Here is an 11,415-nt window from a genome sequence, read left to right as displayed (position 1 = left end):
ACTGGGATGCCTAACACTGCGAAACGAGTTATAGCCTTCACAACTTTACTCGCTAGGAGGCTCATCCTCCTCAAATGGACACATACGCTTCCGCCCACACACAATAGATGGATACATGAAATCCTATACTGCATTAAGCTGGAGAAGATTAGGTTCTCCCGTCGGGGTTCCTTGGAAGCCTTTAACAAAACTTGGCAACCTTTTGTTGACCACATTCACTCACTCAGCATTGATGAAGAACCTGAGGACTAACTAGAAAAGCTGTGAGCAGAATAAACCCCCCCCCCCCCCACCTACCCCCCTCCCCCTTCCCCGAGTGAATGAGTGTGTTTGTATGTATGTGTATTTTTGTCCTATTCTTTTTTTTTTTTTTTTTGTTTTTTTTTTTTTTTGTTTTGTTGTTTTATTATTCTTTTTGTTTGTTTATATATCTTGTACACTGTCCTTATTTGAGTTACGTGATAATGTAAACCTTGATAATTGCTTCATTGTTACTGTCATTTATGTGTTGAAAAATTAAAATTCAATAAACAGAGTTGGAAAAAAAAAAAAAAAAAGAATAAGATGGGTGAGCGAGGACAACCCTGTCTGGTCGAGCGCTCTAATTGGAATGTGGGAGAGATGGTTTTCCCTGTAAGGACCGCTGCCGTCGGTGCACCATATAAAGTCTTCACCATATTTAGGAAATTGGTCCCAACACCCAGGCGCTCTAGCACTGTCCACATATACCCCCACTCGAGACGGTCAAATGCCTTCTCTGCGTCGAGCGAGAAAATGACGCGGGAATCATGAGAGTCATTAGTTGAGTTTAAAATGTGGAGCAGTCTGCGCACGTTGTCAGCTGCGAGGCGTCCCCTCATAAAACCTGTCTGGTCTGGACCAATGAGAGCATCTGTGACTGCCTCCAATCGTACGGCAAGAGCTTTCGCAAAGAGCTTCTGGTCACAGGGGATCAGAGAGATTGGTCTGTAGCTCGCACACTCCAGGGGATCCTTGCCTTTTTTTAACAGAAGCGAGATGAGAGCAGCCTTCTGGTCCCTATGGAACTCCCCCCTGGAGATAGCGGCGTTAAACGAGTCTAGGATCACGGGGCCTATCACCTCCCATAGCTCTAGGTATAACTGTGGTGGGAGACTTGAGGGCCCTATGAAGCTCTTCGAGGTCTAGGGGCGAATCTAAGAGCCCTCTGTCGGCCTGCGAGATCTTGGGCAAGTGTAAGACACTAAGGAACGCCTCACAGCGCGATGCATCATGTTTCACTTCTGATTTATACAAGTCCGCATAGAATGACCTAAATGTGTTGTTCACTGACTGGGGTGAAGTGAGAATAGTGCCAGCGGGATCCCTAACGGCGGGGATGGAGGCCTTGCCCTCGCTCTCCCTTAGCCTAAGTGCCAGCAACCTACTAGGCCTCTCAGCGTCAAAATAGTATTTTTGTCTGTGAGGGATTCTGAGGGGGCGGGGCTATGATAATGAGGCTCTGCGCTGATTGGCTGCTTGAATGACGTGTAGCAGGAGAGGGAACAAAGCCTCTCCGGGCTGAAGAGCCGGCTGTGTACACAAAGCGTCTCCCTTGCGAGAAGCTTCTGCGACAAAATCAATACCATTGCTTTATTTTTTTTGTATTGGCCTGTCCTAACTGGCCGAGAGTTTAACGGTTTCAGTGTGGACAGAGAGAGTTTAACGGTTTCATTGTGGACAGAGAGAGTTTAACGGTTTCAGTGTGGACAGAGAGAGTTTAATGGTTTCAGTGTGGACAGAGAGAGTTTAACGGTTTCAGTGTGGACAGAGAGAGTTTAACGGTTTCAGTGTGGACAGAGATAGTTTAACGGTTTCAGTGTGGACAGAGAGAGTTTAACGGTTTCAGTGTGGACAGAGAGAGTTTAATGGTTTCAGTGTGGACAGAGAGAGTTTAATGGTTTCAGTGTGGACAGAGAGAGTTTAACGGTTTCAGTGTGGACAGAGAGAGTTTAACAGTTTCAGTGTGGACAGAGAGAGTTTAATGGTTTCAGTGTGGACAGAGAGAGTTTAACGGTTTCAGTGTGGACAGAGAGAGTTTAACGGTTTCAGTGTGGACAGAGAGAGTTTAACGGTTTCAGTGTGGACAGAGAGAGTCCGATGTCACGCAGCTCGACACGATAGTCGGACGCTGGCATTCAGTTACACGCTGTAAATGGATCTTAAAGCCTGAATTATGGTTCCGCGTTAAATCGACGCGTACCCTACGCCGTAGACTCTGCGTTGGTGAAACTGGAACCATAAATCAGCCTTTAGTTCCCTGAAGAGGGAACGGGTCACCTCGTCTTCACACTAATTCTGAATTCTAAACAGGTACACCACAGTTATTTACCCCGATTCCTCATCATTTCATTTCTTATGTTACAAAACAAATGAATCATGTTATGTTGGTGCCATAGGCGCAGATGCAGAACGGCTCGTAGATCAACATGGCACTAGAAGGATCATCCGGGCGGCTGTATAGACCCTGCAGAATTCTGTTGCTTTCCTCCTTCTCTGAGTTGGCAGGGTGAAGGAGGACCACTTTATATATGTTAAAGCAAGAAAAAACCTGTTTTTCATAATAGGTCCCCTTTAATAAGTTTTTATAGTAATTTATAAAACCCAGTGCAAAAATGTAGATCATGTACGGTAGATACAGCCCCGCCCCTTCCTATACGCAGAGTACGCACATTGCGTAAGGCCCCCGACGGCCAGGGGCCCCCAATTGCCTGAGAGAATTTGCGGAGTTTAGGCAAAGAACGTACTCTAGGATCCTCCCACTATCTGAGTACTACAGACAGACCCCTCGCCACAGCTGCTGCTACGGTATTTGCGCAGTGGTGCGTTGTGAATCCAAAAACGTAACTTGACGTTCAATCTCATGCGTGCACGGTGCAGCAGCCAGCAGCTGTTTGTTTACGTTTACGAGCCGGCGACCGAGCCGGCGCTAAAAAGAAAACCTAGTTCAGAGTTACAGTAGTAACAGTAACACCAACACTGCAGACTGCAAAATGAAAAGGATATATCCTTCAGGGTGCGAAAAAAAGAAAAAGAAGCAACGGAATGATGAGCTGCGTCAACAACAGTCAGGTAACCAGCCAACGTGACTTCCATGCAACTTGCAGTGTTGCAGACTAGTAACGTCAATGTCGTGTTTTTGTTTTTAAAGAGGAATTCCACCATTTTTTTATATTTTACTATGTCATCATGTAATTATGATATGATGATATACAAATCATGTATTGTTCCCTGGTCTCACCATATTTTCAATACTGTGCAGAAATCTGGGGCAACAATTACAAAACATCTCTACAGCCATTAACCATAATGCAAAAAAGAGCAATAAGAATAATCCACAATGCTGACTACAAGGAACACACAAACCTTTTATTCCTGAAGTCCAAAATACTCAAATTTATGGATATTGTGGGCTATCAAACAGCGCAAATAATGTTCAAAGCAAAAAATGATCTGTTACCAACAAATATACAGAAATGATTTAGTATTCATGAGGGAAGATATGGTTTAAGGGGCAAAAGTAATTTTAATGTCACATTAATACGCACAAACAGGAAAGGTTTTTGTGTTTCAGTCAGCGGGGTGAGGCTATGGAACAAGTTTTCAATAGAATTAAAGCAATGTCCAAATATTAAACCGTTTAAAATAAAATACAAAGATATTATTTTTCAGAGGTACAGGGATGAGCAAAATGCTTGGGTGCAATGATACAGTGTTTATTTTTTATTTATCTATTTTTATCCTTATTTTCTTACACTAGTCAGTAGCTTATGTTGCTACAATGTTTTTATTGTCTTGTTTTGATTGTTTTAGTTTTTTTATTTTTATTTTTATTTTTATTTATTTTTATTTATATATATTTTTTTTTTTATGTTTGCATAATGTTATGTTCGCATGTGTTAGCTAGTCATATTTAAGGAGAGGGGGTGAGAGTTTATAAGTTTTACTTCTTCTCACTCCCTTTCGAATATGTACTTTGTTATGTCTCATGTTAAGACGATTGTCTTATTTTCTTTCTTTTTTTATATGATTCATATTCGAAATAAACACTACTACTACTACTACTACTACTATTAAGATACGGTAGATATTGGCTTAGAGAATGATGTTGTGTGGTGGTGTGGAACTTTGGAAGTTGAATTGTGGAAATAATAATAAAACAGTGACATACCTCCAATCTGTGGGGGGACACCATGGAGGTATGAATGAAAATGGGTGGATTCCCCATTGTTGTGGTGAACTTGCCACAGTGTTATACACAGGAAAATCATGCACAATCTACAGCATGATTTTTATGATTTTTTGCTGTAACTTTGTTAGTTGTATCTGTATGACTATGACCAGAGCCTTGGGGTACCTATCCCAGTGGGCCATATACAGTTTTTATCCTAGGCGGATATTTTTATACTTGGATTAACCTAGCTAATATATAATAATATAATATATATATATATATATATATATATATATATATATATATATATATATATATATAATAATATTATATATTATATTATAAATTTCAAATTTGCATAAAATTAGCTTGCATTCTGTTACTATGCCGTGTGTGTGTGTGTGTGTGTGTGTGTGTGTGTGTGTGTGTGTGTGTGTGTGTGTGTGTGTGTGTGTGTGTGTGTGTGTGTGTGTGTGTGTGTGTGTGTTTGGGGTGGGCCCGGGGCAGAGGGGGTGGGGGTAGTGGATTTATAACAGTTCAGTTATCTTATTGTTTGTTTGTCGCTCTCTTTTTGTATCTATAATTTCCAGGAGCTGTGCTTAAGTTTGTGACTAAAGCCACAAAACAGCCACAGCCAGATACAAGTGAGTCAGATGTGAGTGATGGTGAGGCAGAGCATGTGAGTGAAGAAGAGGCACAGTCTGTACAGTATGCATCACATGACAGCAGTCCTGACTCTGAGTCAGATATTAGTGTTGCAGATTCAGATTCAGATTACGTTTATTTGCCATTTGTGTAACACACATAGGAAATTGTCCCGTTGGTAACAGTGTGCCTACTCAGTATTCTTTTCACATGTAAATAAATAAAACACAGACACAAACACCGTAGTGAGGAATAAACAAAAATAAAGTGCAGGCATATACATTAAATGAATTATAGTCCAGTTATGATTACTATTATTATTATTTATTTTTTGTCATCATTGAGGAACGGGAGGGGGGATCACTCTCTCTGCAGAGCGTATGCAGCGTATGCAGCTTGTGGAGGTCCCTGTAGCTGGTGGAGGTCCCTGCAGCTGGTGGAGGTCCCTGTAGCTGGTGGAGGTCCCTGCAGCTGGTGGAGGTCCCTGTAGCTGGTGGAGGTCCCTGCAGCTGGTGGAGGTCCCTGCAGCTGGTGGAGGTCCCTGTAGCTGGTGGAGGTCCCTGCAGCTGGTGGAGGTCCCTGCAGCTGGTGGAGGTCCCTGTAGCTGGTGGAGGTCCCTGTAGCTGGTGGAGGTCCCTGTAGCTGGTGGAGGTCCCTGCAGCTGGTGGAGGTCCCTGTAGCTGGTGGAGGTCCCTGCAGCTTGTGGAGGTCCCTGCAGCTGGTGGAGGTCCCTGCAGCTGGTGGAGGTCCCTGTAGCTGGTGGAGGTCCCTGCAGCTGGTGGAGGTCCCTGCAGCTGGTGGAGGTCCCTGTAGCTGGTGGAGGTCCCTGCAGCTGGTGGAGGTCCCTGTAGCTGGTGGAGGTCCCTGTAGCTGGTGGAGGTCCCTATAGCTGGTGGAGGTCCCTGCAGCTGGTGGAGGTCCCTGCAGCTTGTGGAGGTCCCTGTAGCTGCAGCTGGTGGAGGCCCCTGTAGCTGCAGCTGGTGGAGGTCCCTTGCTGCTGTAGCGGGGAACCAGGTGATGAGGGAGTGGGTGAGAATGGATCCGATGATGGCAGTGTAAAACTGGGCCATCATGGACCTTGGCAGCCTGAATTTCCTCAGCTGTCGGAGGAAGAACGGTCTTTTTTGGGCCTTTTTCAGAAGGGCCGTGGAATTCAGTTCCCACTTTAAATCCCTGGAGATGTTAAGTCCCAGAAAGCGGAAAGAGTCCACAGAGTCCACCAGTGTGTCTCCCAGCACGATGGGAAGGGGAGGGGCAGCGTTCCTCCTGAAATCCACCACCATCTCCACTGTCTTGCAGGTGTTAAGCTCCAAGTTGTTGTGACAGCACCAACTCAGCAACCGCTCGATCTCCCTCCTGTTGCAGAAGAGGCAGAGGGAAATGCCACAGAGACATCCACGGCCACTGCCTCAGATCCAGTTGTCACGCCATCAACTGACCCAGCAGATTGGCCCCCAGTCTTAACAGACGCTATTAGGACTGAATTAGTGCGCAGAGGTCCATTCAATCCAGGACCAGATTTTACTTACCCCAGAGACCAAAAAGAGCCAAAAAGAGCATTTCATACAGGCTTATTAAAGCGACGACTGGCAAATGGGGAACAAGTGACTCGGTGTTGGCTTTCATACTCCACTAAAAACAATGCAGTGTATTGCTTTTGCTGTAAGCTCTTTTCTACAAAAGACTACAACATAATAAATCGGGGTGTGAATGACTGGTCAAACATAAATTCTGTTCTGAACTTCACAGCTGCCTCTGAGATATCCAGTGAATCTTTAAAGGCCCACTGCATGGAACTTGAAAAGTCCCTAAGCTTTCCAGATGACTGTGACATCAGTGGACGGGACCTGGCACAAGAGATTCAGGATCTACCAGATCTGCCATCAAAAGACATGACTGCCTTTCAGCTACTTTCATTTCTCAGTGAGAAAAACCTGGATGATATTTATCCTAACCTTTGGATAGCCCTAAGAATTGCAGTCACCCTACCAGTAACCGTAGCATCAGCAGAGAGGAGCTTCTCAAGATTAAAGCTAATCAAAACCTACCTGAGATCCACCGTGTCACAGGAACGTTGGAGTGGTCTGGCCATCATGAGCATAAATCATGAAGTGGGAAACGTTCTGTCCTACGATGACCTCATTGATGATTTTGCCTCCAGAAAGTGCAGAAGAGCAACATTTTCAGGTGGGTTTTTGACTCAAACATCCAAATGTTTTTCACACTTTAATTAATAACAGATTAAGACAATTAGGATTGTATATATAAATGTGTGTGCATTTGCTTAACTGTGACATTTTTCACAATTTATTCCAGGCATTCCAGATAGACTGGTGTCCGAACTATCCACACTGAAGAAAAGTCTTTCCACTGGGAGACACACAGATTGAACAGGTCGTGTCATACAAATATCTAGGAGTCCAGGTGGACAATCAGCTCAAATGGAATGTCCACGTGGATTACCTGTGTGCAAAGTTGGCACAGCGCTTACACTTTCTTCGTAGGCTCAGGCTATTCGGTGTAAGCAAAGGAGTCATGTCCACATTCTATGATGCTGTCCTTAGCAGCATCATTAGATACGGCATGGCAGCCTGGGATGGGACGTTGTCAGTCCAGCTCAAATCTAGAATAGCTAAAATGCAAAAAACAGCCATGAAGGTAATCGGTAGGAAAGACTCTCCGTCACTACAGGCAACTTTCGAGAAAACGGTTGTCAGCCTGGCAAATAGAATACTGTCCGACCCTTCACATATTTTATATCCCGAGTATGAGCTGCTACCCTCGGCTAGGCGCTACAGAGCGAGCCGCTGCAGGTATAATCGTTATAAAATGTCCTTCCTACCTACTTCAATTGCCCTTTTGAACAAAAAATAGGGCTTTTTTGTATGCTGTGTTGGGGGTTGTGCCTGTGTTCCCTCAGCTCCATGTTCCCCCACTGCCCAACCCCTACCTAATCCCCCTCCCTCCTCACTCTTACCCCCTCCCAACCCCTCACCCTTCCTACCGAGTGGGGGGGCATGGAAACTACGAATACTACAAAAACTACGAATACTACAAAAACTACGAATACTACAAATACTACAAATACTACAAAAACTACGAATACTACAAAAACTACGAATACTACAAATACTACAAATACTACAAATACTACAAAAACTACAAAAACTACAAATACTACAAAAACTACGAATACTACAAAAACTACGAATACTACAAAAACTACGAATACTACAAATACTACAAATACTACAAATACTACAAAAACTACAAATACTACAAATACTACAAAAACAGCACAAATCATGTACAGTATTTTTGCGGACGCTAGTGGTTGGTAGAGGAACCAAAGGTCTGGATCCATGACCCGGGCTCTGAACTGGGTTCTGAACCAGCAACCCTTTTGTATGCTGTGTTGGGGGTTGTGCCTGAGTTCCCTCAGCTCCATGTTCCCCCACTGCCCAACCCCTACCTAATCCCCCTCCCTCCTCACGCTTTCCCCCTCCCAACCCCTCACCCTTCCTACCGGGTGGGGGGGGAGCGGGGGGGGCATAGGGGCAGCCCCTAGTACTGAACTTTTTTATCTGTGTGTTTTGCACTACTGTACTTTTGTACGATGATTTACTACTTGGATTTTGATTGTTGATCTTTTGATAGTACTTGAATTTTTACAATGATGAACTGTGAACTGCTGAAATGCTGTTGTTGATTGTTTGTCTCATGTTTTAAAAAGACGCTGTATGCACTTTGGCACCTTTGCCCAAAACAAGTTTCCCCTCGGGGACAATAAAGTATATCTCATCTCTCATCTCATCTCACTGTACACATTGTGACTAGAGTTTAATGCAGTCATGAGTCATCTGACCTGAAAAAGAAAAACCTTTCCACTGTAAACCTTTTCATTCATTCAGTCATCTGACCTAAAGAGGCAAAAACATACCCACACTGAGGAAAAAACCTTTCCAGTGTAAACATTTATGTTCTACACATGAATCGTGTGGGCCTGATGCAGAAAAGTCCATGCATGCTATAGAGAACCAAAGTTTAGCTATTCACACAGCTGTCAGTTTTTATATATATATATATATATATATATATATATATATATATATATATATATATATATATAGAGAGAGAGAGAGAGAGAGAGAGAGAGAGAGAGAGAGAGAGAGATAGATATACTCTACTGTCCTGAGACATTCATAGCCTTTAGGCTTGTGTTTACAATTTTTGTAGCTGAAAAAGCTAATTTCATGTTTCGGAGCTGTTATTTTATTTGTATTTGTTTACCGTTACTACTTTATTTTAAGAGCTATGTGCAGTCAGCCTGTAGGCTTATTAACAGTTTATTATTTATGTCAGTGTCAGTGGTTCTCAAACTATGACCAAGAGCCTCAGTATTACATATATCTGTATTTGGCCACATACTCCAATCTCAGAATATGTTGTTCCAGGAACCTCCCCAGAAGCAAAAAGAAAAAAAAAGAAGGTTTGCTGAGAAATATTTGCACCACATTCTCTGGAGTTTTGGTGTAATATTCAATAAATGTTTTACCTCATTCTGATGTGTTTGTCTACCTACTCTGAATATGGATTTTAACTGTTTTTAAGGTGAGAGAAACCCTGCAAAAACACTGGCCAAAATCAGTCCAAATCAGTCCAAATCGGCCCAAATCGCCGCTTGCTGCCACGATTCCTGCTTAGGGCCCCCTGGGAGCCAGGATCGGCACTGGGTAGATACTGCATATACATTATGTGTAGTTCTGTGGTTATTGTTTGCCCATTGTTTTTATCTTCATGGGTTTTCTTTTTTTTTTACTATTTATGCTTTTTATTGTCACTGCATGCAGCAGCGTAGCAACCTCAGTACGGGCCCCAGTGCAAGATATATTGACGGGCCCTAAGTGCATGTTACTAATTAGGCGTACCCACGCAATCACGCACATGCATGCGCTCACCCCCACTATGAGGTCTATATAGATTTTACCAACAGTTTGTTCAATTTTACAATCAAATAAATGACTTGGGTTATTGTAGCCTATTAGAAACTTTTTAAGAGGTCAAGATTCTAAATGTAACAGCCCAGTTTTGACTCACCTGTGCACAACAGTCTGCAGGTGAACAAACCTCACCATCATCAGACAGCACGGGAGGAGCTGTCTAATACATGGCGGTGCTGAAATGACCACAAAATCATTTTTCTTACAAAGTCAAGAGTGCATCGCTACATAATAAAGCTTAAGGCAAGAGGAGATAATAAACATTAAGTCAACAATAGCATGACAAGACAGAAGAGAGATTATTGTTTTTGTTTTTTTACACTTTAGTTTAAGATCTTCCGACCAAACCGCAACAGTGCGTAACGTGAAAAACAGACCTCTGCTGTCGGCTATATTAGACTAATTCCTTGAAAAGAAAAAAAAAATCTAAGAAAAAGTTCTTAGAATATGAACCTGAGGTTTAACACAGGGTGTAGCCTACTAAACAAAAGATTAATTTATAAATTCAGTGAAACGGCATCTTGCGAGCCTTGCGCTGGGCAAAATCCTGGATTACATCCCCAAATGTCCAACTCCCTGGCTCTTAAATGTTCAATGGAGAGGATAGCTAAGCCACTCAGCCGCTCCTGCCCCATGGAGCTCCTCAGGTAGGCCTAAATCATTCTTAACTTTGAGAATGATCTCTCAGCTGACGCCACTGTCACCGGCAATGTTAAAAACAAGAGGAGCGCAGATCGGGGCGCTTTTTTTTGCGCGCCTCCTTTGATGCTGCAACCAGAAGGCTTATTTACGGTGGTGACTGCCGCCCATATGCAAAAAGTACATTCAGTCCCGTCCTTGAATGCCAAACAGACACCAGTTGAAGCGGACGGTGTGCTGCTGCACAAGTCCACTGCGGCGCCCGCTTGTTGTTGTGCAGAAGTCGGGGTTTGTTAAAGCAACGAAACGACGTCGTGCGTCCTCGTTTGGCTTTATAGCCTGAATTATGGTTCTGCGTTAAATCGACGCGTAGCCTACGCCGTAGGCTCTGCGTTGGTGTAACGCGGAACCATAAATCAGCCTTTAAATCGTTTCGACGAGGACGCATTTCTCAAATTACTCCCAACTTTCTGCTTTTGGCGCTGCAGCTTTGATAGGCTGTGTTGGCAATTAGTGTTTGGCACATTCCTGACAGAGCTCGTCGTTTGTGAAAAACCACCACTTGGGACTTTACCAACGGTTGGTTTCATGATATCTATAGGAGTAATACGGCAAGTCGCACGGGCCCCTGTGCGTCCCGGGCCCCAGTGCAGTTGCACGTGCTGCACTGACTATCCCTATGCCACTGACTGCAAGGTTTACACTAAAGCTCTTTTCTTTTCTATTCTAAGGCCCCGTTTACACGGAGCAAAAACGGAGGCATTTTCATGCGTTTTGGCCGTTCGTTTACCAGAAAACGGAGGTCAAAGTCACCAAAAACGATAATTTCTGAAAACGCCGGCCAAAGTGGAGATTTTCAAAAACTCCGTTTTCACGTTTGCGTCTAAACAGAGAAAACGGAGGAAAACGGAGATTTACGTCACATTATGCGACAGAAAC

Source organism: Cololabis saira, chromosome 3, assembly GCF_033807715.1.
Source record: "Cololabis saira isolate AMF1-May2022 chromosome 3, fColSai1.1, whole genome shotgun sequence".
Lineage (NCBI taxonomy): Eukaryota > Metazoa > Chordata > Actinopteri > Beloniformes > Belonidae > Cololabis > Cololabis saira.
Note: the sequence above shows the minus strand (reverse complement) of the source record.